This window comes from Notolepis coatsorum, assembly GCF_963971535.1.
Source record: "Notolepis coatsorum genome assembly, chromosome: 10".
In the NCBI taxonomy this organism is placed as follows: domain Eukaryota; kingdom Metazoa; phylum Chordata; class Actinopteri; order Aulopiformes; family Paralepididae; genus Notolepis; species Notolepis coatsorum.
The window spans coordinates 17650165-17655992 of NC_140174.1; positions in this window are offsets into that span (position 1 = coordinate 17650165).

Below are 5828 nucleotides of genomic sequence, written 5' to 3' on the forward strand. Positions count from 1 at the left end.
CATGTAGTAAGCATATTATGTGAATAGAATAGATACATGTAGTAAGCATATTATGTGAATAGAATAGAAGTACTTAACCCAGCAATGAACTAGAACAGGCATGGTTTAGAGTAGACGTTGTAGGTCGGACAGAAGACGGTATGAAGCTGATCCATGACCTCAATCAAATGTTAAATAAATAAATAAATGAATGCAACACTCCCAGACATACCCCACGCGAAGGTAAGGAAAAACTCACTAAAAACCTACCAATAGGAAAAAAGCACCACAGGCAATACCAACTGAGTCACGTGACTACAAACATACCATGTTCGAGCCAATCAGCAATACCAACTGAGTCACGTGACTTAAGTTACCTCAGACCTGCGCGAACTGCTGCGCTAAAATAATACGACAGGGCTCTATGGAGAAACCATGGCACTCCTCTGACTAAAAGTTGTTTCAAACGAAAAAACGGCTGGATGTAATTTTGCCAGATCAGCATGGCTGTGAGTGTGAGTCTTTCACCTTTTACATATCTAGCTTTGACATGGATTGATTGTTTAGATCGCTAGCGTGGCTAACAAATGCAAATATATTGTAGTCTGCCCTGTTGTTCTGACCAGGATTACGTTCCTTTCTGCTCCAGGGATGTGCGCGCACACTGAGTCTGACGTATACAGCGAACAGGTCTAGGGGTTCAGGAAATGCGGTGGATGATCGTATTCCCCTCACAGCCCAGAATGCACCTCATCCTCTCCTCCCATTGTGGATTGATTGATTGATTGATTGAAGATTTTATTAACAGATTGCAGAATGGGTACAATACAATACAGCTCAATGCACACAATTGTTAAGGGGATGCAGACCAGAGAAAGACTTTCGTCTTGTTTACATCAGGGTCCCCCATTTTCAATTCATCGTGGAGCTTTTAACTTTGTGAATACCTTCATTACATCTTCCTTTAAACAGACACCAAACTGGTACAAAGCCTGCGAGAGGTCATGGGTCACAATCATTCATTCATTAGCGGAGACAGACGCACAGCGCTGGACAAACAGCAGTTGAACGCCCCTCTGTGGAAGCCGTAGTAGAGAGACAAAGGAGACACATTCCAAATGGACATACTGTCCAATTAATTCCCTGGTTGTAAACGAATGGGGGCCTATGGGTCATGCAAAGTTTGAGTCCAGAGTTTGAGTCCTTTTGTTTCCACTTTCCATGTTGTGCCCCCGCCCTGAGGAACCATGTGACTCCAGTTTAAAATGGTTTGGACAGCCCACGTATCTGCAGTTGTAAAGTCAATCCAAATCACTTGGGAGTGTGAATGTGATACATCACCAGAAAGTACTCAACCTCTACTGTCTTTAACTATGAATGAACACAACGCTCTAACTCAGCATCTTTAGATAATAAAGTACTCAACCTCTACTGTCTTTAACTATGAATGAACACAATGCTCTAACTTACCATCTTTAGATAATAAAGTACTCAACCTCTACTGTCTTTAACTATGAATGAACACAACGCTCTAACTCACCATCTTTAGATAATAAAGTACTCAACCTCTACTGTCTTTAACTATGAATGAACACAACACTCTAACATCTTTAGATAATAATGTACTCAGCTTCTACTGTCTTTAACTATGAATGAACACAACACTCTAACTTGCCATCTTTAGATAATAAAGTACTCAACCTCTACTGTATTTAACTATGAATGAACACAATGCTCTAACATACCATTTTTAGATAATAAAATCACCAAGGTACTGGCATTACAACTGGAGTTGGTCTATTAACCAAGGTACTGGTAAACAAGAATACCATGAAGACCCTGGCAGGAGCACTCATTCAAGGGTACTACGACTATGCTTGCACCTCATGGTACCAAAGCACCTCAAAGGCGCTAAAAACAAAATTACAAACATCTCAAAACAAACTGGTCAGACTACTACTTGACCTTACTCCTAGAACCCACCTCACCCCTGCCCACTTTGACAAACTAGGATGGCTTAGAGTAGACGACAGAGTACAGCAACTTGCAATGGGCCTGGTCTACAAGATACACTACACGACCAAGGTACCCATGTACATGTCAAAATACTTCCCAAAGGTCAGTGAATACCACGATCACAACACCAGAGGGAGCTCCACAAATCATGTAAAACCCCCCGATTCGGCTCAAACAAGGGACTAAACACGTTTTGCAATTATGCCACATCAATGTGGAACGCCCTACCCAAAGCTGTAAAGGAATGTGAATCACTACCCACTTTCAAAAACACTCTCAAAGAACACCTACGGGAGACTGCAATTCGAAACTGGCCCCTGTAAATGTCCTAACCCAACCCAATGTACAGTAAATGACCAAGTATGGTTTTGTCAATATTCCAATGTACAGTTTTGCTTGTACAGTTGTACTGTGTCCCACCCCACCCACCCAACCACCTCCATTGTATAGTCCCCCCCCCCCCACCTACCCTCCAATGTACAGTTTCTACGTCAAATGTATATACTCTCTTTTCTGGACTCTTTTGGTATCACAAACAGTACTGTATTTGCAAATCTGATATGTCATAAATGTATAGATGTAGCAGTACTGTCTATCTGTATGTCATGTATGTCATATATGTTATGATGAATTGAAAATGGGGGACCCTGATGTAAAGAAGACGAAAGTCTTTCTCTGGTCTGCATCCCCTTAACAATTGTATGTATTGAGCTGTACTGTACTGTACCCATTCTGCAATCTGTCAATAAAGTTTTCAATCAATCAATCAATCACAACTGGAATCAAGGCACAGTCTCTGGAGCGTAACAGTAAGAAGCATTTTGTATGAAAGTATTCTGTACTTCTGTATGACAACTATTAAAGAAACTTGAACTTGAAGGAATTGGTCCCTTGACCAAGGTACTGGTATTACAACTGGAGTTGGTCTCTTGACCAAGGTACTGGCATTACAACTGGAGTTGGTCTCTTGACCAAGGTACTGACATTACAACTGGAGTTGGTCCCTTGACCAAGGTACTGGCATTACAACTGGAGTTGGTCTCTTGACCAAGGTACTGGCATTACAACTGGAGTTGGTCTCTTGACCAAGGTACTGACATTACAACTGGAGTTGATCTCTTGACCAAGGTACTGGCATTACAACTGGAGTTGGTCTCTTGACCAAGGTACTGACATTACAACTGGAGTTGGTCTCTTGACCAAGGTACTGACATTACAACTGGAGTTGGTCTCTTGACCAAGGTACTGACATTACAACTGGAGTTGGTCTCTTGACCAAGGTACTGGCATTACTGTACAATGTACAGTTTCTACGTCAAATGTATATACTCCCTTTTCTTGACTCCTTCTGTATCACAAACAGTACTGTATTTGCAAATCTGGTATGTCATAAATGTATAGATGTAGCAGTACTGACTATCTGTATGTCATGTATGTCATATATGTCTATATGAATTGAAAATGGGGGACCCTGATGGAAACAAGACAAACGTCTTTCTCAGGTCTGCATCCCCTTAACAATTGTATGTATTGAGCCGTACTGTATTGTACCCATTCTGCAATCTGTTAAATAAAGTTTTCATTCATTCATTCATTCACATTTACATTTTTCATTTAGTCATTTAGCTGACGCTTTTATCCAAAGCGACTTACAAGTTCTGTACGACAAGTCATCAGGAAGGGCACAACTCTATCAGCTGAGTAACAATGTTCATCAAAGTGTTGAGTGCTACAGTGTAGGTTAGTGTATTAGGACACATGCATGACAGTAAGGTTAGTTAGGGTTAGATTTTTTATTTTTTTTATTCAGATAATGGTTGAAGAAGTGCGTCTTTAGTCGACGGCGAAAGATTGGACGTGTTTCGGCTGTCCTAACTGGGGTGGGTTGTTCATTCCACCATTGTGGGGCAAGGACTGAGAATAGGCGACTTCTCTTTGATGACCCTCCCGGAGCTTGGATAGGAGTAGGTCTGAGGCGGCCAGAAGATGCAGAGTGTAGAGGTCTTGAGGGTGTGTAGTTAGAAACCATTGACCGGAGGTAGGCGGGAGCGGTTCCCTTTGCCGCACGGTATGCCAGGTCGAGGGCCTTGAAGCGGATTCGTGCAGCAATGGGGAGCCAGTGCAGGTCCCTAAGAAGTGGGGTGACATGGGCCGACTTCGGCATTACAACTGGAGTTGGTCTCTTGACCAAGGTACTGGCATTACAACTGGTAATGCTGCACTGTGTGGCTGCCCACTGCTCCTAAACAGTTAGGATGGGTCAAAATGCAGAGAAGGAATTTCCCCAAGGAGATTAATAAAGGTTCAACTACTAACCTCTACTGTTTTTAACTATGAATGAACACAACACTCTAACTTACCATCTTTAGATAATAAAGTACCCAACCTCTACTGTCTTTAATTATGAATGAACACGTCACTCATCTTTAGATAGTAAAGTACTAGACGGTCAAACAAAAGTTTGAACACTTTTTTTTGTATAGTTATTTGTCTGAGATACTGGGTTGTTGAGGGCAGTTCCACTAGATAGATGAGTAAGCTGGACACATGGTGCTCTGTGTGACCCTCTGGTGATAATGCTCATTCACTCCCAGTTCGCGGAGCCTGTTATCTTTGAAATAGGTCCTGCATTAAGTCCTGATCTACAGTCAGTCTCGGCTTTGTACCTCCACCAGTGGGCATGAAGGAGATTTAGTCTGTTTCTACTGATCTGGGATCTGTATTTAGAGACTAGCTCTGCCTAGGGTGTTATCTTAACCCCCTTCTTCTGTCCAACCTCTGCCACTCCCTTTCACACACAGACTGGGGGACAGTTATCTTCTACACACACACACACACACACACACACACACACACACACACACACACACACGCACGCACGCACGCACGCACGCATGCACGCACGCACGCACGCATGCACGCACGCACGCACACACACACTGACACACCACACCACCCAAAATCAGCCCACTTCAGGGATACACCTCACAGTCCACCCATCACACACGACCAGCTGGAATAATGAGTCAATGCCAAAAAGCATGATGAAAGAATTGGCCTATGTATGAAGTATGAATGAATGAATGAATGAATGAATGAATGAATGAATGAATGAATGAATGAATGAATGAAGGAATGAATGAATAAATGAATGAATGAGTGAATGAATGAATGATTAATTTAAAGGCAATGCAAGCATGTTATGCAGTGGGAGTAGGCTGTAGGTAGGATAAACAAGAAGTTAAATGATCACATTGTCAATACATATATTCCAGGTATGAATTGAACAATAATTCAACATGTATATGCAATTGAAATAAAAGTTGTAACATTCAATGATATAATGTGAATTCAGCCTTCATTATTCACAGCAAAACAAAACAAATGTTTTCCCTTTTTCGATACCAACAACATGAGAGAAGTGGATTATCAATATGACATATGAATAAGGGGCGGTGACTGGACCTTTCATTGTCCGAGCGTTGAGTAGGGTATATCTGCAGATCCGCAAGCCCAACGTCTGGGCGGGGCTTCGGGTCCTGCGCCCCGCCCACGCACAGTAAAACCGAGTACAGGACCCGAAGCCCCGCCCAGACGTTGGGCTTGCGGCTCTGCAGATAGCCCCTATTGCGAGCGTTGACAGAATGATGGTGAGTCGCCCAATGGACTCAAGGCAATACATGTCACCGGCCAATCGGAACTAGAGAATCGAAACTGGACCCGCCCCACATAATTAAACCCACACGAGCGTGGTGTTTGGAGTTTTGTGTTAAATGACTAGTAGGAACTCAGCGGTGATCACCTCTCAACTTATCTCGCTTATACCTTGAAAA